General features: G+C 40.1%; 1 protein-coding gene across 1 annotated transcript in view; it reads left to right on the top strand.

Annotated features, from left to right (window-relative positions):
* The first annotated feature begins 85 nt into the window (after window positions 1-85).
* ATN1 (atrophin 1) overlaps window positions 86-22,421 on the top strand; it is a 69,225-nt gene continuing 46,889 nt past the window's right edge. Inside the window, exon 1 of the mRNA XM_032212889.1 lies at window positions 86-150. The gene's annotated coding sequence lies outside the window, so the exon portion shown is untranslated. The remainder of the gene's footprint in view (window positions 151-22,421) is intronic.

Here is a 22,421-nt window from a genome sequence, read left to right as displayed (position 1 = left end):
GGGAGGGAGGGAGACGTCTGGGGTGGTGGGATGTGTGTGTGTGTTTGAATATTGTCCTAGAGAGGATTGCCCGCATTTAGGGCCCTAGGCCAAATCTGAACAGTTCAAGCACTCCTAAATGGCTGTCGTTTTGAAAGAAACTAAACTGAGGTGAGGTAACAAGTCCAACCCATACATAGGATTGAAGGGGAAATAATGCTTGATGCTTTCGTGGTATGCTTTTGTGACAATTTTTAGAACAGTTTTGGAGGCAATTATTTTTGCAACAGAGATTCTTGTAAGTAGCAAAAGGCAACAAAGGGGTATGTGGGACAATTCCAAGTAGTTCAAAATAAGATTATTTCCTGCAATACAAATAGATTTTCTCTTGTACAGTATTTGCATTTTTCTCTTCTCTCACTCTCCCCTTGCTTAAATAGATTTGGTAGGTTGTTATAGAAGGCTAAATAAATATGTTGTTAGCTCTGATCAGAGCAGACAATTAAAAAAAACATGAGGTAATTGCATGTACCAGAAAATGCAAGTGCTCCCTGACCCTGCTTTTCCTCTTGAAAACTCTTTTTATCTCCTAAAGATTTTTGTGGCGCCTTTGGAAATGTGAAGGAAAAAGAGAAAGGTTGGGAGTGATTTGAATACTGCAAGGGTATTTATACTTGTGATGTGATGCTCATCCTGTTTTAGCATTTTATAATTTTTTAAGCTTTTGGATTGTCTCAAACTCTGCAAAAGCTTTTTGATCACAGTCAGCACTGGGACAGTATTAATATATGTGCATATATCATGAGGCTGTCTCTTGGAAAATTGTTTCAGCAGGTCTTCAAAACTATTGTCTCAGTCTGAGGTATACAGGTAAACTAAAAGTACTTTTATTTGGAATTAGGTCCCTATGAGTCATTTTCTTCAGTAACTTCAGATTTATCATATGATATGTAAACAGGAAGATGAAATGCATCCTGAAGTCAGTTATATAGGAATGTGTTCTATTTTTAATGCAGGTATTCTGACAAAAGCAATTTTGATAACATGCATATTACTATTCAGAGCGTGTCTAAAACAGCATTGATAAATATTTAGGTATGGCTTTTAGATACTTCCTGTAACCTGGAGAGTTTTAAATAATTAACATTATTCCTGCATTTTTCTACAATCATTTGCTCCAGATCTAGTGGCATCTGGTTAATGTTAATTCCACTTTACTAACATTGCTGATATGTAAGTATTTATGCAAACATGCAAACACATATACAGAGAAAACTACGTGTAACTTAAATGCTTTAATCATTATTACACAGTTAATGTACAATAAGAGTAAGGGATAATAGCCCAAACATCTGAAGGGCCTCAAGTTTTTCTGTGGATTAAAGTCATTCCATGTATAGTTTTTTTCAGGGCCTCAGGGATGCAAATATAACCACTAACTTTATAACTGAGTTATTGGTAAAAATAATAAAAGCTTTGTATAAATAAACTAAACATTACATTAATTAATTAAATTAATATTTAAAGTTAAATTGTTAAGTAAATGCTATGAACATGACATCAAACATGACATCATTTGCTACCTTCATTTTCTATTATTTTGCTATTTTGTGATTCCATCAATCCTTGCTTGCAGACAAATGGCATTTCTTGCAGATATTCCAACATGCCATTGTTGCAACTTGGTCATGCCATTTTTATAGTAAGTTTGTGTGATCTTTCAGCAGCTAACTAGGAGGTCCACTGTTTGTTTCATCAGCTTCTTTGCAGAGGTGACATTTGCTGTCTGTTGCTGTCTTCTCAATTCTGGCTTTGTATGCATTTGTTCTTAAGGCTTGGTGTTGTGTACCAGAATTAGCCCCTCTGTTGCTTTCTTCAACTTTCCTGCTCTTAGCCATTGCCAGATCTTATTATCTACTTTTGCCTTGTTTTTTATGTAATGCTTTTTCTTACCATGTCTCTTTTCTATTCTTTCTTTGGTATTTCTTACAAGAACATTTGGGCTTTCCAGTACTTTCCACTTTGAGGCCTCCAGTATTCAATAAGCCTTCATAGTATGCTAGCTTCAGTGCATCTTCTTCATTATCCTTCAGATATTCTTCCAATGTTCTTTTCTCTTCTTCAACTGTCTGGTACACTTGCCACATTCCTTACCCAACTATTTTCCTTGGTAAGTAGAGTCTTTTAGTTTTATTTGAATTCAGTCCACTATTCCAGTTGTTAATTGCTTTGATGGTATTTCCTCCATTGAGTTTAGAGTTTAAGATCTTCACTTTTATAAAGTATTCACTTCTAATCATCTTGATTTCAGTATGCTTGATGTTGTTAGCCTGAAGGATGCCTATGTATTTATAGTCTTCATCCAGGCTCTTTATCCAGGTTCTTGATATTATTTCCATGGGGCTTCTTGATTCTTTTCTATTTTCACTATTTCCCCCCTGTGAATGGTAAGTTTGGCACATGTATCCAGTCCAAACTCCATTGAATCTATTGGCTGTATATACAGACAGGGCTGAGCTGTGATTCTATTTCATACGGTGTTTTTCCAGACAGTTTCAGATCATTCATGTAAAGGAGGTAGGATAGCTTGGAAGATGATTTTGACATTTGATAGCCATGGCCTGAGTTTTCTGTATTGTTGACAGAAGAATTTGCAATGATAAATAGTAGTGGGGATAATGAGTCTCCTTGAAAGATTCCTCTCTTGATATTAACCTCTCACAGTCCATTGACCAGCAATGAAGTCTTCCATTATGCCATTGATATTTGCACAAAACTTTGATGTTTCTACTGACTCCTGTTATTCCTAGGCACTTGATTGTGCAATCTTATGGCAGTAAGTCAAATGCCTTCTTGTAGTCAATCCAAGCTACATTCAAGTTGGTCGGCCTTCTCATACAGTTTTCCAAAATCATTTTGTTGGGAGATTTTTACGACCTGAAGAAAAACCAGAATAAACCCAAAATCATTTTGTCAATTAGGAACTGATCTTTTGTACCTCTGCTGTTTGGGAGTTCTTTTCAGTTCAGGTGGAAACAGTTTGTTTTCAACTAGATGCTATTGGATTGCATCAGCTACTACACCAGTTAGCAATTTGAAAGTTGTTGACAAGCCCGGTGCTGCTCCTTTTGTTGAATCTTACATTATCAGGCAGGTTTTACCAGATGTTAAATCACAACTGCTAGTTCTTTTTTTATTTATTCATTTGTAGTCTGCCTTTATTATTTTCTTACAAATATCTCAAGACTATGAACATATCCAGCACATCTTCCTCCTCCCTTTCCCCCCATAACAATTATCCTATGGGGTGGGCTGGGGTGGGCTGGGCTGAGAGGAAATGACTGACCCAAACTCACCCAGCTGACCTTTATGGCTAAAACATAGTTATAAGTGTGATGATTGGTTGTAAATATGAGGATTGGTTGTAAATTTCAATGCTGTTATAACTTTGAACTTTGACCAGTCGTTAAATGAATAGTTGTAAGTCAAGCAATAACGTATCAGTACTTTTTTAAAGAGAAAATTAACAATAAGAGAAATCGGGAATTGTGTAGAGCTTGTTTCCCAGTAGGTAGTTAAATTTCCCCTTACTATTATTTCTTGCTTCTACGAAGGACCTATAGCTTGCTTTAGGGAGGCATACATTTTGTCCTAAGTTGGAAGATGATAGTGGGCACCAATAATATTGCTTATATATATATCCTTTCATGTAGTTAAACCTATATTCTGTAAAACATTGCCAATTTTATATGGATTTTTGAGCAGGAATGTATATCAGGCTAGGAACTGGAAGACTCTGAGTCCTAGCCCTATCTTAGGTACAAAGCCAGCTTGGTGATCTAGAGCCAGTCACTTTCTCTAAGCCCTAGGAAGACGACAATGGCAAATCACTTTTGAAAAACCCTTGCTGACAAAACTACAGGGACTTGTCTAGACATCTGCCAAGAATTGGACATGATTAGATAGAAGAAGAAAAAATTAAGAGTTCACTTTTACTATGGTTCTTTCCCATATACACTAGATCATTTGTATTTTGACAATAAAGGCCATAGACATAATCAACTAATTATCTTTTTTATTTTATCTGAGTGACTCAGTTTCAGCAATACTCATACTTTTTGTAGTCTCCAACACCTTATTTCATGGTTTTAATTTTTATTCTCCATTAGATTCAATTTAAAGTCCTCCTAACCAAGTTTGCCATGATTTGGCCGAACACATTGTGAACACATCTAGTCCTTGTGAGGTTCAATCCTTCTCATGCCAACATTTTATCAAGACTATATTTCAGACCAAGGTACAGAATCCAGATTTCTCCAGTTGATACAATTTTCATAGCCAGAAATTGATCTACACTGTTCCCCACTCCCCCACATAGCAGTAGGGTAGAAGGATGGATGGAGATTCACTTGAATCCTCAAAATCTTCTGCAATGTCTTCAGAGATGTTTAAAGTCTTTTTTACAATTATTCCTCATAGTATGATTTGTCCAAACATGTATTAGCAAGAAGGCATAATTTAGAGATCTATCACCTTGTTTGGATTCTTCAGCATTTCATTTTTCCCCTTGAATGCTCAGAGCATTCACTGCTTAGATTTTTTTTAGCTCTCCCTCTTTACTCATTCAATGTCACACCCTTGAATCAATCTGCCATACATTTCTATTACTATTAGAGCAGGACACTATCCCCCATTACTGGTTCTTAGAACATATGGTATTTCTTGCAATTCAGAACATAATCTTTTCAGCCCACAAAGCTCATTGCCATGTTCCCAGAGTGCACAACTTCTTTAGTCACTCTTTCTTCTTCCACTTGAACTGCTTGGCCTTTGCTCTTCTCACTTTGTCTCCTATATTTCATTTTCTTTTTACCCTTCTTTTACTTATTTTTGCCTCACTTCTTTACCCAAATGGGTGACTTTCTCAGAATGTTCATTTCTGTACTATTGGGATTGAATTGATAAACATACCATTTGTTGGTCCACTTTGTATGGTTTCGGGTGGTGGTTCACAGTTATGGGAGGCCTCAGATGCACAATTGTAGCTTGTTTTTCAGACTTTTGAGATGGTTCAAGTTTAAGGTGACCAGACGTCCCGCATTTGGCGGGACAGGCACGCCTTCTCATAATTTTTCCCGTGTCCCGGGCCATTCCCAAAAGATCCCGCTTAATTTTGGTGCCTTCTTCGACTCACTCCCCCGCCCATCCGCTGCCGCTCACATGGGCGGGGTAGCGTAGCAAGTGAGCGCCTTTCCAGCCCCATTTCCGGACAAGCCGTGGGAAAGCCTCCGCGAAAAGAGCCACCTGGGGCCACCGCTTCTTCTCCGAACTCAGAGTAAGTGACGGGTGGGGCGAGTGACCGGTCGGATGGTGGTGGGATCGCCGCCCGCTGCACTGCAGCTGACTTGCCCCGGGCCGGGCGGGCTGGGAGGCTTTGGGCGTCCAGGCGGGAAGAGCGCGGAGGAAGGCAGAGCGGCGCTCGACGCGACTCTGCTACTTCTGCTGGAGGAGCCCCTAGATAGGGAAGGCGGGTGGCGGGGCAGAGCAAGGGAGCGCAAGCGGCGGATCCTGGGCTCATATGCAGACGGAGCTCTCCAGGCACAGGAGCGCTGGAAAAGTGCTCCGCTCATGCACCCACCGGGACGGAGCACGCTCGCTCGCTCCAGCCCTGCCTGCCGGCACGCTAAACTGTCGGCATGACTTTGAAGTGCTGGCTTGCCGCTTGCCTTCCACGTCGGCCCACGCGGAAGGCAATCCAGCACTTCAAAGTCATGCCGGCAGTTTAGAACTCGGCTGCCATTCAGCGAAACATGTTTTGCTGAATGGCGACCGAGGGGCACGCTAAAGTGCCGGCATGACTTTGAAGTGCTGGCTTGCCGCTTGCCTTCCACGTCGGCCCACGCGGAAGGCAATCCAGCACTTCAAAGTCATGCCGGCAGTTTATAACTTGGCCGCCATTCAGCGAAACATGTTTCGCTGAATGGCGGCCGAGGGGCACGCTAAAGTGCCGGCATGACTTTGAAGTGCTGGCTTGCCGCTTGCCTTCCACGTCGGCCCGCACGGAAGGCAAGCCGGCACTTCAAAGTCATGCCGGCAGTGGGAAGCCTTTGCCGGCCTGACACCAGCTCTGAAGTTGCTTTCCTTTCTACTAAAGCCCCCGCTCAGCAAAGCAAGTCCGGGAAAGTCCTTTGCGCTGGCTAGAAAAGGTCTGCCGCAAACTGGGAAGCTGACACCCCCCCTCCTCTCTGCCCCCCCCCCGCAACCCCAGAACGCCGGAGTGGAAGAGGTGGATGTCCCGTCCAATTCCCTCTACAGATACCCCCCGAAATCTGGTAAGACGGAGCGAGCGGGGGGGTGGGGGGAATATGTGAGAGGTTTGCGGGGAGTCCCACATGGCAGGGTTTTGCGTGCGCTCCGTACTCTGAGTTGAGGAAATGGCGAGCAGCGGCTGCAACCCCAGAGCTTGGCTAGGCGAGAGCTTTAAGGCGAGCAGCGGGACGGACCCTTGCTGTCAATCTCCCCCCCTTGTGCCTTTTCGCAGCCGTCCCGTCATTCTCCCGCCAGTGGGGCTGCTCCTGTGACAGGGTTCCCCCCCCCCCGTGGCTGCGAAAGAGTTTCCCGAGAGTTTTAGAGGGTCAGGAGTACGACCCTCATTGCAACATCGCCCTTTGCAAGCTCCGGCTGCTTGGGAGGGTGGTTATTTATTTATTATTTTCTTCTCGCTTCCTCTTTCTTGCTGGCGTGCAAGGATTGTGGTGGCGGCTCAGATGGAAATAGTGACATTTGTGGCATCGCGCTTGGGGTTAAAAGCTGCTTTTCATTCGTGGCAGCAACTGCTCTTTGAGAATTCTTGCTTGAAAAAACAGGACTCCCTCACGCGGTCCTGAATTGAGGTCCATCTCCCTCCACCCCTAATTAAAAAGCCCCTGGTAAATTCTTGCCTGTCCTGTGCCACTTGGCATGCCTGCCTGTTTAGTTGTTACTGCGCTGATTGCATTCTAAAATACCCCATCAATCTTCCGATGTAACGTTTAACCATCCCCGCTGCTAATGAGAGTTCGCCCCTTCGCCCGCCGAGTTGGAGTCGGCGATGGGACGCGTGGGTCGGTCGGTAGCTCGCTCGCTCCTCCCGCCGCGGCGCCAGCAGCAACGGGACATGCTTGGGGAAGGGAGAGCCAGAGCCACCTGCCCGGATTTGTGCTCTAGCCGTCGCCACCGCTTCTGCTGCTGCTGCTGCTGCAGCCACCAGAGACTCCTTCCCCTCTGCCGCCTGCATGGGGTGGGGAGTGAGCACGTGAAAGGAGAAAAAGGAAAGGGCGACAGCTCCAGGACCCAGCGACCCGTGGGAGCGCCGGAGGAACCGGCCAGAGGTTGGGATGGAAAGGATTTCTCCGCCTCCGTCCCACCCTCCGGCGGCTTAAAGGGGCAGGACCCGGTTACCAGGCAGCCGGCGCTGCGGTGGCAACCACTTTACCATGGGCTTTATTACAGACGCACCTGGGCTCGGCCCGAGAAGCGAAGCCTCCAAAGGGCTGTCACCTGAAGCCACCTCGCCTCGTTTCCTCTGCCCCGCCAGGTTGCGGAAAAATGAGCAGCTCGATTCTCCGCTCTCATTTTCCTCAGCCTCCGCGCTATTGGTGTGTGTGTGGGTGGGGGGGGGGGTTAAACCATCACCTTGCGCCAGAATTGATAGGAAATAAAAGGCTGAATTGTTTTTAGCCTACTTACCTCCCCAATATGCAAAAGATCACTTGGAGTTAAGTAAGACCTTTAAATGATATTTGCTTCAAAATGCTTAAGAAACTTGGTTTCCCTGCCTTTCAAGGAAGGCTTGGTGTTTAACTAGTTCTAATCCATCTCAGTAACAGATGATATTTCTTCAGGCAACCGGCAAACTATGATTTAGGTTTAAGGATTGGATTCTGAAACGTTTTGCTAAAATGGCATATCTGCCAAATCAAGGAACAAAATCATGCCCCTAATCCCAAGAGGTTATCTTTTAGACTCAAGGTACTTTTCTCCTCTTGCAAATGCTTGTTTAATTGCTTTTTGTGCTTATCTATAGATAGGTATGATAAGTTAATGAGTATTATTTATTTATTTATTAAATTTATATGCCACTCATCTTACTATCCAAAGTGATACTGAGAAGCTTACAATACAATAAAACAGCAATATAAAACCATTAAAATTAATAGGAACTTAGATAAAATTAGGAACCCAGTATATGAGTGACAATAGGTGGAAATTTCACTTTTACAATGCTATATGTATATGATATACTGTGTACATACCCACACACACACACACACGATTGTAAGTCAATTTGAATTCAATATGGAATTGTATCCACCTAATTTCTTTATATTAACATGAAGTAGGGTTGTGGGGAGTCAGAATAGTCAAGATGTTGGTTCCAGCCTATAATTGAAAACTATCTTTTTTGATTTCCTATTGCAGATGTCCCCATCTTGAAGCCTGTGATATATGTTACAAGGGCTGATCAGACTAATGGTTATGGGGATATATGGTTACAGGTTTTTTGTTTAGAACAGTATAGCTAGTCCTTGACTTACAACAGTTCATTTAATGACTAATCAATTTACAATAGCACTAAAAAAAGTGACTTAGGACCAGTGGTGAATCTTACAGGTTCACAAATGTGAGCATGCCACACGTGAACAATTTGCCCCGCGTCCCGATTTTTTTTTTTAAATCAAGAACGCCCCCCCCCCTCTCCCGTCAATGGTGTCCCTCTTTACCAATGTTAAAATCTGGTCACCTTATTCAAGTTTGATAATAGGAGTGATTCCCCTCTCTGGGACCCTATTTGATCTGATCCCCTTACTTTTGGGGAAAAAACAAGCCAAAAAAGGGAAAAATATACTACTTAATTTCAATTACTTTGTGACCAAATTTCTCAAGTCTCAAGTTACTAGAACAATTGTTTATGGGCTTGCTATCTAATGTTGATTTAGGACCCAAACCACAAAAGAATCTTGTTTCCTGTTATATCTGACCTATTCACTACCTTCTACCAGAGAAGAGCTCTTGAGAGTTCATATTTTGCAGGCTGTTCAGCATAGTAGAGAATTTGCACTTGAATATATGTACCTTGTCTTTAGAATTCCTTCCCTTCACTGTCAAAATTATTGCAAATCTTATTTATGTATTTATCAATTTTATGTGCTCCCCAAACTTCCAACAAGTTCTGAGTGGCATATGATTTGTAATTTTGTAAACTCTTAATATTAATTGAAAATCTATATGTTTTCTCCAAATATTTTACTCATCTATGCTATTGTGTTCTACCTCTTTATCTAGATATTGTTATGCTATTTTATGGTTTTAATCTGAAACATTTTATTTGGCTTCACTGTTATATGAAATTAAACTGGGTTGATTTTATACTGAAAAATACATTTTAAATTGTATAAATGAATGAATAAATAAATGAATGAATGAATGCATGAATAAATGAATGCATGCATGCATGAATGAATGAATGGGATGAATAAATGAATGAATGAAGTGCGGTTGATAAAGTTCCTAAATGTTAACATAAAGCATTGTGTGTGAAAATAGTTTTCTTAATCGTTCTACAATGTATTTATTTTCAGTCAGTTTAATTGGAGATTCTTTTATAATGAAATGAAAATAATTTATGCTATAATTTGATAAACATAGTTTCCTTATCTGCAATTATCCTTTTCTCTAACTTAAAAGGACTGAAACATTTTATCCTTTATTTGTTGAAAACAGAATATTAATAAAGGAAAACATGAAAGGTCTGAAATGTTTGAGCATTCATTCAGATCACATGATCTGGGTACAAAGCATTAAAGTCAAAGAATTTGCTACTTTCCCATGTACTTTTTTAATTGGAAACTTGCCACTGCAAGAAATTAGTAACCAATTAGCCCAGAGCACAGCAATATTTTCACCAGTTTTAACTCCTGTAAAGGTGACTGATTAACAGGTTGCAGGTATGGAGATTCTCTGCATCTGATTTGTCAGTATACTATTCTGATGCTCTTTTGAAAGAGCACCAAACTCATGTCCACAAATAGCTTGGTTGACATGTTGTAGATACAGAAGGAATGTGTACAATGAAGTGCGGAAATGATTGATAACAAGCATGCTCTGTCTCCAACTAGTGCTGCAAAGAATAGCAATGTGGGCAGTAAGTGGCCATGGCCAGGCCATCTAGCAATAATTTCTGACATCACACCATCCAAAAACTAAAGGTAACATGCACACATACATGCACACTAAATAGCCGGTCTACATAAATCTTCATGTGGCAGAAGCAGTAAAAAAAAAGTTCACAGTAGTGTTCTGATTGATAGCAGAATAGCTTAAACCTGGGTAAATAAGGAGCCCAGGTAATATTTGAAAGAATATTTGGAAAATGCTATTGGGACACTGAGGGAGCCAGGTATGTGATCTGTCTAGTATCCCAGAGCAGAATAATGATGAATGGTAGAGCCTAACAGAAGGAACATATGAGATAGCCACAGTAGCCTAATGTGGACAGATCCTAGGTTTTGATTGCATTAACACTGTTGATTAATTGTGCTAGCACTGTCCATGGCAAACATTTTGTCAAGGAAAGAAAATATTTTAAAACTGAAAAGATAAAGATGACTATAAGCTGCCTCAGCTGCAACAGCTTTATGAGGCGTACGTTGTGTAGATACATATGTTGCATGAAAATGGTTGCCAAGGTATGCTCATGCAGCAGCTAAGGGACGTGACAGTGATCCCACAGAAGCAGAGATTTGAAAATATATGCTAGCATAATATTAATGTGACACCGGTAATACGTGTAATTCTGTTGCAAACAATGATGTATGTGCTGATATTAATACACAGATATTTAAGATCATACTCCTGAATAAGGGTTGCCAATCCCATCAATAATAATGGAGTTGGCATCAGGATTTTCAATACCGTAGAACCAAATTCTGAACATTTGCTGACACAAATATTTTAACATGTTTTAAATTACTTGGGCTGAACTGAGAAATTGTCCTTGTAGATTATTAGGTGCTTATTAGCTGAACTAGGTCACTTCCCATTGGCAATGTGATTGTAGAATACAATATATGCCCTCTGGCTGGAGAAGATAATGATTTTACTAGATAATCTATGTAGCGGATATTATCTTTTTCACAGCATTTGACTACTGATAAATTGATTGGTGATAGAGTATATTTGACCAAGTTACATTGGTTACTTTTGAATAACGTAAAATGTACATCCTAGCAGAATGCTGACTTGTATTAATACATTTGCGTTAAAGATTGCCTTTCATTGCACAGAAACATTTCTCATTGAATTATATGCTGATTTAGGGGGAAAGTATACTTTACGGTTGCACGTTTGTCTTAATTGTAAAATGTGCTGTGATAGTCCTCAACTTAGGACTGGTCACTTAATATTGTCTACACTTACAACAATTATGTGGCAATAAACAGCAATTATATGGCCATAAAGCACCCCTCTGGCTATTATAAATGGTTTCATTGCTCTCCTGATAGTCACATTTGCGATCATTAACGGCATTCTGTGGTCACATGACCCTGATTTGTGATATTTTTTGCCAGATTCTGGCATTTTTTTCAATTTGTTACTCTTGTTCAAATGAATGGTTCACTTAATGACTGCCGCATTAACGAGCATGGCAAAAAAATTAGAAAAAACACCTCCAGTCACATGGACATCCCAACATATAACTGTAATGATATCTGACTGGATTTCCAATCCCATTTATAGTCATTCCTCATTAGCAATTTGCATTATGATTGGAATTGTCTGGTAACCAATTTTAACCCTTGTTCATATAACAGTGAAAATTTCCTGTTTTGTTTGTTTAAAAAATTAATATGGCTACCTTAATTATATAAGGCTGGATAGTTAAAATTTGAGGGGAGAGGGGGGGGGAGAGAAGAGGAGAGAGAGAAAGAAAGAGAGAGAGAGATTTTCACACTTTAAGACTCCCTAACATCCCAGTCCTATTACCTGGGATAAAAGCCAGCTTTTAGCAGCCTTTTGGAAGGGACAAAAGATCCATTGGAAGCTGTTCCATAGGCAGGCCCCATGACAGAGAAGGTACGTCTCTTCAGTTCCTCAAGATGACATGTTAATAGAGGGGACTTGGACTATGCCCACTCAGTTGGATCTGGTATAATGAGCAGAAGCCCTTGGAGATAGGCAGACCCACAAATAAACTGATCTTCTATGCCATGACTCTAAATGTGATAATCAGGATTTTGAATTTCCCTGACGCTGTGGATCTATCTGAATAACCTTCCCTAAAAATGGGAGGTTGGAGACTGGATGAAAATTGTCCAGTATTCCAGGTTAGAAAACCAGGAACGACATGATTCCCAGACCATCATTTACCTAATATTACTTTGGTGATTTCTGTATCATAAAACATCCATTTTTTCCCCTCTTTAAGACATTGTGGTTGGTTGCAGCATCATTATGGGAATAATTAATGATAATTCCTATTTTATTCTTCAAAAATGTCTATATGTTAGAGAGATGATTGATATGCCATTGACTATTCATCAGCCAGAAATAATGTCAAAATATTCATCTCTCCATCTTGAAGAGATGCATTTAATTAGCTAAGGAGAGTCCAGGGCAGCAGGATACCATATTTTCATAGCAAGGGCTGGGTGACACTCTACATCTACCTGTCCTGCTATTGTTATATCTTTACAATTCTATGGTAATATAATAGTAATGCTGTAAAATATTATCTTGCAACAGAAAGATTGCACTATTATGTTTGTTATTTTTCCAAATCCATTTTTGTTAAAGCAATACACTTTAAAATTAACCTGCTAGTCCCAGGAAACTCTTTTTATATATCTTTATATGCAGGCATGTTTCCATAGCAAGAAAGTTAGAATCAGTAGCAAATGAAAGGAAACAAACTTTGCCATTATCCCTACTGCTCCTCTCAGCAGTTTTTGATTTCAATAACTAACGTTAATTTACCATGCAGTTAGGAGAAGCTGTAGTTATGCCTGCTTTTAACATCTAAAAGAATGGGCAGTATGAATTTGGGGCAAAATAGTTTTGTGCAGCTGGCTCACATAAAGCTTCATCTAAGAAAATCTTGCTTTGGGGATCCTATTGTAAAGTCCAGTGACAAGCTTTCTTATGTTCTATCAGTTCAACCTCTATATTTCTTAATAATATGCACTATTAACCTCAAAAGGTTATGTTGCAACTTAGAAAGTAATCTAATATATATATATATACTATTTATCAGCACAAATATAACATATATATATATGTGTGTGTGTGTGTGTGTGTGTGTGTGGGTGTTTATTTGTGCTGATAAATAAATAAAGGGAGACTAGTATAGATCTATTTCAAGCTATTTAGCTCTCATCAGCTAGCCATACCCTTACTGGGATTCGAACCTGTGCTGCATTGCATCTTAGGCAAACGTCTTAGCCATTAAGCCACAGGTCTCCTCATTATCAGCTGAAGCCAGGGAAGAAGGTATATATTTAGAGTCACAACCCCTGGTAAGCCCCAATTATGGGAGGAAGCTAACTGCTTCCATCATCTGTCAATCGGCTCGTCACAAGAGTCCATCACGACAGAAACCCAATATTTTTACTGTTGCCTTTGTTATATTTGTGTTTTTTATTTGTGCTGATAAATAAATAAAGGGAGACTAGTATAGATCTATTTCAAGCTATTTAGCTCTCATCAGCTAGCCATACCCTTACTGGGATTCGAACCTGTGCTGTATTGCATCTTAGGCAAACGTCTTAGCCATTAAGCCACAGGTCTCCTCCTTATCAGCTGAAGCCAGGGAAGAAGGTATATATTTAGAGTCACAACCCCTGGTAAGCCCCAATTATGGGAGGAAGCTAACTGCTTCAGCTGATAAGGAGGAGACCTGTGGCTTAATGGCTAAGACATTTGCCTAAGATGCAATACAGCACAGGTTCGAATCCCAGTAATCCCATATATATATATATATGATGGGCCAGAATAGAACTCATTAGGATGATGCTACATGTGTTTTCATTAATTTCTATTTTTTTGTTGACTCTGTTGTTAGAAATGTTACAGTAGATTTCAATCTGCTCAGGGAGTTCATTATGCTACTATAGATATGTCTTGCCTTTTTGTCATAAAGTTTTACTTTTTGTATAAAATTAAGTTTTTGGTCATATCGTCATAGGTGCTGACATGAAGTTATAAAGTCGATTCTTAATGTAAGGACAAACTAAATGTAAGGACTGTGGAAAGAAATGTCCTTCTGGGTTCAGCTCCAAGTGGGGAAAAAGACACTGGAGACATGGAGGCTGCTTGGAAAGATGGTTTATTGTTGGACAGGGCCACAGGGCTTGAGCCCTGAACAGAAAAGGTGATCACATGCTTCAATGTTGGTGGAGAAGAAGAAAAGGGCTGAAGGAGGTGCTTGCTAGGCTTTTTATACCCTGTTTAGTCCCACCTCTCTGTTTCCTGTTCCTGTGTAAGAAGTGTATTCTGATTGGTTGTCAGACTCCCATGGGGCCATGCAGGGGCTACTCTCTAGGCTGTGTTTTGAGTCCAGGTATGGATGAGTTCTCAGATGCCATGTAGTCAGTTGAGTAAAGTTCCAATATTATCATGCCTTTCTGTAGCTGCTGGTGAAGTCTTTATTATGTAAAGTGGGTTAGCCTGGCCCATTAACAGTGGGGATGGGCAGGAAGCTACAGGCAACTATTCTGTCTTTCACATCCAGAGAAATATTCTGCCTTTTCAATATTTCCTAGGATATTTCATTTTTCTGGGAGAGGGCTGGATGATAACTTCCCACAGGACAAACTAAATATTGTATACAGAAATGTTTAATGACTTCACAACTCATTTTCTTTTCTAAAGGCTATTATTTTAAAAAATTAAATATCCTAATTTATTGACTCTAGAAATGTGCAGAGTAATTTCATATAAAAGGATCTTTACGATGCATAATTACTACAACACTAACTAAATAGGACTCCTTCCCACTCATTAGTCATCAGGACCATCAAGTGATTATGGTTGGTGTAAATGCTTAGTGACTACATAGATGTTATCTGGGAGGATTTGTCTCCAACTCGGTCCTTCAGGTCTTCCAACAGTGCACTTGTTCCCATTGTTATTGGTATGACCATCTCATTTAAGTCTCCTTTAAAATCAGCAACAAGGGAGCTTATCTCCAAGGGGCAAACATATTCCACAGTATCAGAATCAGTTCCATATAAAACATCTGACTGATTTGCAGATAATGCTAAGCTTGCAGGAATAGCTAACAGCCTGGAACAGTGATGGCAAACCTTTTTGGCACCGAGTGCCCAAACCGGAATGTGCGTGTGGCATGAGCCCTGGAAACTCTAAGACCAGCTGGCCAGTGCACATGTGTATGCTGGCCAGCTGGTCTTCTGGTTTCTGACGCATGTATGCACGCCAGCCAGTTGGTCTTCGAGTTTCCGGGGCTCCGGCGCAAGTGCCATCACTAGTCTGGTTTCTTCTTAATTATCTCTTCATCTTGCAGTGTTTCTTTATCTTTCCAATATTATACGAAGATAATCCAGAAAAGCAGTTGGTGAGGGCCTGTGTGCTTACACAGAGGGCTTTGTGTGCCACAGGTTCGCCATCACGGTCCTAGCAGATAGGCTCAAGATCCAGAGGGATCTTGACAAACTTGAACACTGGGCCCTATCTAACAAAATGAAATTCAATTTAGAGAAAAGTAAAGTCCTACACTTAGGTAAGAAAATCCAAAAGTACACATATAAACTGGATGAAACCAGGCTTGATAGCAGTGACTGTGAGAGGGATCTTGGAGTCTTAGTGGACAACCAGCTAAATATGAGCCAGTAGTGTGCAGCGGCAGCTAAAAAAGCCTAAGTTTAAGAAATCCTAAGTTTCATTAACAGAGGTATAGAATCAAGATCAAGTGAGGTACTAATACCACTCTGTAAAGCCCTAGTAAGACCATACCTAAAGTATTGTATCCAGTTTTGGTCACCACACTAAAAAAAGATGTTGAGACTCTAGAAAAAGTTCAGAGGAGAGCGACCAGAATGACTAGGGGACTGGAGACTAAAACATATGAAGAATGATTACAGGAACTGGGCATGGTTAGTCTAGTGAAGAGAAGGACCAGGGGAGACATGATAGCAATGTTTCAATATCTGAGGGGCTGCCACAGAGAGGAGGGGGCGTCAAGCTATTTTCCAAAGCACCTGAAGGGCAAGACAAGGAATAATGGATAGAAATTGACCAAGGAGAGATTTAACCTAGAAATAAGGAGGAACTTTCTGACAGTGAGAACAATCAACCAATGGAACAGCTTGCCCTTGGAAGTTGTGGGGGCTTCATCACTTGAGACTTTCAAGAAGAAACTGGATTGCCATTTGTCAGAAATAGTGTAGGGTCTCCTGCTTGAGTGAGGGGTTGGACTAGATGGCCTATAAGGTCCCTTCCAACTCTGTTAATCTGTTATCTGATGCCTCTCTTACCTGATCTAGGACAAGACATTAAGCAGAGCCTCACTGACCATCTGACAGAATGGACAGAATCGTTTTGAACAAGATAGACATTTTAGGATAAGGTGTTAAATTTAATCACATGTTGGGTTTACAGTGTTATGTAGTTATGGTCACAAAATGAAACCTCAATTTTAAGGCAGCTGACGAGATTAATTGAAGTGGTGAGTTTTCAATGTCCTTCAGAGTTCCTTCCTCTCTCAGTGAGCTTCAGTAGAAGTATAAATCATTTGGAATCTTTTTTAACTTACATGGGTGCTTTTCTTTATGTAAACTTTGAATTACCTTGGCATTCATCCCATAGTTTAAACACAATGCCATGCTGAAGTAAGCGGCAAAATACTTCAAAAGTTTCACTATCTATGCCTGGTTCCAGAAAAGCAATTGCCCTGCCTTCTTTCACATTCCAGATTGCATTGCTACTTCACATCAGATCAGATATCATTATCTTCCATTTTTAACTCCACTTCAGTTCCCTACCATTTCAAATTTTCAATGAGGAAATGAAGGAATAACTCCATAAGTAAAGTGCCCTTTGCTTGGAAGCATCTTTAGGATCAACCATGTGGAATTATCTTATTATCTTATATTAGAATTCCTTCATAAACAGCTTTCTCTTTCAGGAATGTTAAAACTAAATAATTCTACATACAGCTGTGTGAAAAAGTCCTGCACGCTTTCAGTTTTAAGCTGTATTTACATGTTTAAATAAAATTTTCACTCATAGAAACCACGCAAAATTAGTACTTTGATGGAAATTTCTGTAGTCGGATTATTTTTATAATTTTTATTAATATAACCAAAGTCTTTTAAAGGTTTTGAGTGAGTTTATGTGCTAAAACAAACACAATTTGAATTTTCGAGAATGTTAGGATTGAAACTAGCCAATCAGCAACGAGCTTTGGCTGACCAATCAAAATGCACAGAGGCTAAATCTATGAGCCAATCAATGTTGTCATACTCTCTGACTATAAATAGGCATGAAAAGCATCAAGAAATTTAATTTAGCTCTGGCTGCGGGCAAGGATGAAGGCCTTTGCTTTCACCAGTACTGAGCAGCGGCATCGCATCTTTGTGCTTCACGAAGAGGGTTACTCCTGTACAGAAATAGCCAAGAGAGAGTCGACCGTAAGTTTTCCAGCTGGACAGATGAGGGGGTGTAAACTCTGAAGAGTCTCACATGAACTCTGTCTGACAAACCAATATCGAGATCCTTTTTGGATCAGACCCCCCCCCTCCGGGGTGTGTGTGAAAAAGGGGCAGCGTCTCATCAGACCCAGAGGGAGTGCAACAGGTCCCTCGTAGGTCAGAAATTTATTCTCTGAATCATTACATTAAGGGGGGGGGGGAATTAAGAGCTGGGAAAGTACAAAGTTTCCCCCTGTTTTTGTTGCCAAAGGAAGAACAAAGGACAAGATGGCTCCTGTCTTTCTTCCTCTCCACATCAGCTGAATGAGCTAAATTTAAGATGGACCAGAACTCTGAAATAAGAACTGTATAACTAACTGTAACTTTGGTAGTGGACATTATGGAAAGGTGGGAATTTGAAGAACTATGTGAAATTATAAAAAATATGCATAAATCATTAAAATCAAGTCTAAATAGAATTTTGAACTCAGAGAAGCAGGAAGTGAAGGAAGAAGAGGGGGGATAATGAAGGGGTAGAAACGGTGGAAAATAAAAAGCAGACAAAAAACTTCATTGGGTTTGACAGTGGTACAGGGAAAATTGAAAAGAGAGGATGTGTCCCAACAAAAAGAAATAAAAAGCAGACAAAAGATCTTACTGAATTTGACAGTGGCATACGGAAAATTGAAGAGGGGGGGGGGTTACGTCCCAATAAAGGGAAATACAAAAGATTTCACTGGGTTTGACAGTGCCTTGGGGAAAATTGAAGACGGTGGACATGTCAAAACAAAGAAAAGGGAGAAGACAGGAATAGAGGAGTAGGACAAAAGACTTACTAAGAAAAAATCAGACAGTTAGAAATTGTTATATGGGGAAATATGAGATATGTGGTTTACTCCTATACATGATAATAAAACTGAGTTGCTAACTGATTGAATATGATAATAGAAAGTTAATTAAATAAAGGTTAAAATATATGGAATGTGGACAAATATGAAACTGTTATGGGGAGAATGTAAAGCAGAGGTATGTGATTCACTTTTATACATGATAATTAAACTGAATTGCTAATTGACTGAATATGACAATGGAAGGACAATTACTTATGGTTAAAATATATGAAATATGGACACACATAGAACTCTTAAGATGATGAACAAAGTGAGATGTGTACCGCTTGTTATTCTATATAGTAGATTAAGGGAATTGTAATGAACATTGAACAGTAAGGATTGTTATTTAAAGATAATTAAGATAACCTAAGCCAAGATATGGAAAAATGGAGAGGAAATATGAAATATATTTACAATGGGAAATTATTGAGATTATAAAGAACAAACTACAAAGTTGGGGCATGTAAGGATGCATAATTATATAAATATAATCATGAGAATAGCTGGGAATTGTAACCAGGTCTACATTTCGGCCAAAAATAGGCTGATTTTTTTTTAAAAAAAAATACAATTACTATATATGTATACTTTTTTCTCTTTTAAAAAAGGAGAAAGATATATGTTAAAATTAAATATGTATATTGAAAAGGAATTATAAATACCATCAACATAAAATGGAGCTCGCTCAGAGGCTGAAATACACCAGGTAAATGAGATGAAGAGTGTGAAGTAGAGGAGGGAGGTAAGGGAAGAAGAGAGGACAGGGGGGAGGGAAGAGGAGGAGAGAAAGAAGGAGTGGAAAGGGGAGAGAGGAGAAGGAGAGAGGAGGGGGAAGTAGAGAAGAGAAGGATAACAGAGGGAATAAAGGAGATAGAAGGAGGAGGAGAGAGGGAGAAGAAAGTGATGGATAAGGTACAGATATGGTATATGGAGAGCAGAAGAGCCAAGAATTGTTTTTGGGAGTTCCTGGTAAGATGAATTGATATAAACATTTAATAATATAATACAATGTTGGTTATGTAATAGTATACATGTATGTTATGAAAATGAAAAAATAAAAAACTTTATATATGAAGAAATAGCCAAGAGAGTGAAATACCATCGCACCATAGTGAGCAGAGTTGTTGGAAAATACCAAATAACTGGTTCAATTGATGACAGGCTCCGTTCTGGAAGACCAAGAAAGTCGGCAAAATCAGGCTCTGCAGCGCATTTCGATGGCTGACACGAAGCTCACCTCACATTACAAGAATTTGGGGTGAAACATGTGATGTAAAAATGTGCACAAGCACAGTGCATCGCAGACTGCTTGTCAGAGGGCTCAAAGGCTGCAGGGCTTGAAGTAAACCTTTGCTCACTGCTCTCGTCAATGTGCATGGGGCAAGAAGTATGCCAAGTGGATCAACGAACAGTGGGCCAAGGTCATCTTCAGTGATGAGAGCAATTACTACTTGACTGGGAATCAGTGCAATAAGTATGTCAGAAGATTTCCAGCTGAAGAATTTAGGCTGTACTGCCTGAATCTGTCTGTGAAGCATCCATTGCACATGATGATCTGGGGCTGTATCGCTGCTTCTGGTATTGGTCGGATACAAATTGTGCAGGGAATCATGAATTCCAAGCAGTATGTTGAAGTCCTGGAAAAGAACATGCTTCCTTCAGCCAAGCAACTTGTAGGGAAGGACTTTTACTTCCAGGATGACAACGCTCCTTGTCATCAAGCCAAGTCTGTCCAGCAGTGGATGAAGAAGCATGGTGTTTGACTTCTGGATTGGCCAGCTCAGAGCCCGGATTTGAACCCAATTGAGAACGTGTGGGCCAAGATTGTTTACGAAATAAGCAAGAAGCATCCGAAAACTAAGCAGGAGCTGATTGGATCCTTATTGCAGCCTGGTACCACACTGTCACCAAAGATCACATGCAAAGGCTTATACTGTCTATGTTGAAGTGATGCTGCCTGGTGATAAGCAATAAGGGCTGGCCAATTTCATTTTAGTAACCTATTTGATTACCTAAACCAGTGGTTCTCAACCTTCCCAATGCCACGACCCTTTAATACAGTTCCTCATGCTGTGGTGACCACCAACCATAAAATTATTTTCGTTGCTACTTCATAACTCTAATTTTGCTACTGTTATGAATCGTAATGTAAATATCTGATATGCAGGATGCATTTTCATTATTACAAATTGAACATAATTAAAGCATAGTGATTAATCACAAAACAATATGTAATTATATATTGTGAAATGGTTTGCTAATGAAAATAATAAATAATAATATAATATAATAAATAATATAATATAATAAATAATATAATATAATAACCTCTAACCTTGTTATAAAAAGTCCATGAAATATTTCAGTTGGTAACAAAATAAAAATAAAACGGAGAAGAAAGACAGTAAAAAAAATGGGTCAAAGAGAAATACAGTACTAGTTGGATATCCCCTTCTATTTTTCATCTTGTCCCACTGGTTCTTTATGATTTATCAATTGTTGTTTGTAACTAATGATTGTAACTATTATTATGACCTATGACCTATTACTTGCTGTTTATATGTACACTGATTTGGTGCACTGGAGACAAATTCCTTGTGTGTCTTATCACGCTTCTATTTCCTTTTATTTCATTCTATTCCTATTTCATTCTATTCTGTTTCATTCTATTCCATCCTATTCCTATTCCATTCCTATTCCCATTCCATTTTCCTATTCCATTCTATTCTAAGCATGGAAGCTTAAAACTTAAAACTAAAAAGATTTAGTGCTTTATTTTTTTTCAAAGCGGCTGCTGAAAATGTTTTGTGATGGCTACCTTTTCTCCCCTCCACCCCTAAACTCCTGGAATCCTCTCGCTCCCAAGTTTTCCAACCACTCATTCATTCATAGATATCGCGGGAAGGAAACAAAAGCAAGTCTCCTTGTGAATGGACAGAAGGTTTTACAGAAAAGGGAAAACCCGAACATCTGGAGCCAGCTGCTGCAGAGTGCCCGCGTGAACTTCCGAGTCTCCGAGGAGAAAGCGGCTCCGGACTGAAGGGACATCGTCGCCATCCTTCCAGCCTCGGTTCTCGGCTCCTTCCCGGCGTCCTCTCCCCTCACTGCTGGGAGACCGAGCCCGGCCCTGCCATCTCTCAGGGCGCAGCCTCGCTGGTGCTCGGGCGCTCCATTCTCCCCCCTTCCCTCATCAATCGCAGCCATCCCATCCGCCTGCCGGTGCCTCTCTTGTTGCAATTGGCTGAGCGCCGGCTGTCCTCACACCGCCGCTCCTGTCAGGTAGCCCCTTCCTTTTCCAAGGCAGCCGCTGCCACTGCCACAACTCCAAACACTGGCATGCAAGTTTCTTGATTCCTAAGACCATCGAAAATATGTCTTTTCCGATAGTCTTAGACGACCCCTGTGAAAGGGTCGTTCAACCCCCAAAGGGGTCGCGACCCACAGGTTGAGAACTGCTGACCTAAACGGTCCTTTTCAGGGCCACAAACAATAAAAATGTTAACAAAACACAAGCATTGGCCTTAGTAATTGCAACACGTGTGCCACTGGGTATGCATCAGTTAATCTGTTTTCATAGTCGTAAGCATGCAAGAAAATTCACAATCCTCATCTGAACAGCACCAAATTGCAAAAAGCTGATGCTTTTCACTTAAAAACCACCAGTATTTATTTAAATATAACAATATTTGCATGGCAGTTAGCATAAAATATCATAAAATCAATGGTCTATCCAAAAAATGTCATAAACCGTAAAGCGTGCAGGACTTTTTCACACAGCTGTAGATAAGACAGCAGGATTGAATGGATTAGCTCTGTCACTCCCATGTTGTTTTCATAATTAACATCTTCATGTATATGTTATATG

The sequence above is a fragment of the Thamnophis elegans genome, chromosome 3 (genome assembly GCF_009769535.1).
Source record: "Thamnophis elegans isolate rThaEle1 chromosome 3, rThaEle1.pri, whole genome shotgun sequence".
Lineage (NCBI taxonomy): Eukaryota > Metazoa > Chordata > Lepidosauria > Squamata > Colubridae > Thamnophis > Thamnophis elegans.
Note: the sequence above shows the minus strand (reverse complement) of the source record. Positions and strands in the feature narration are given on the sequence as shown.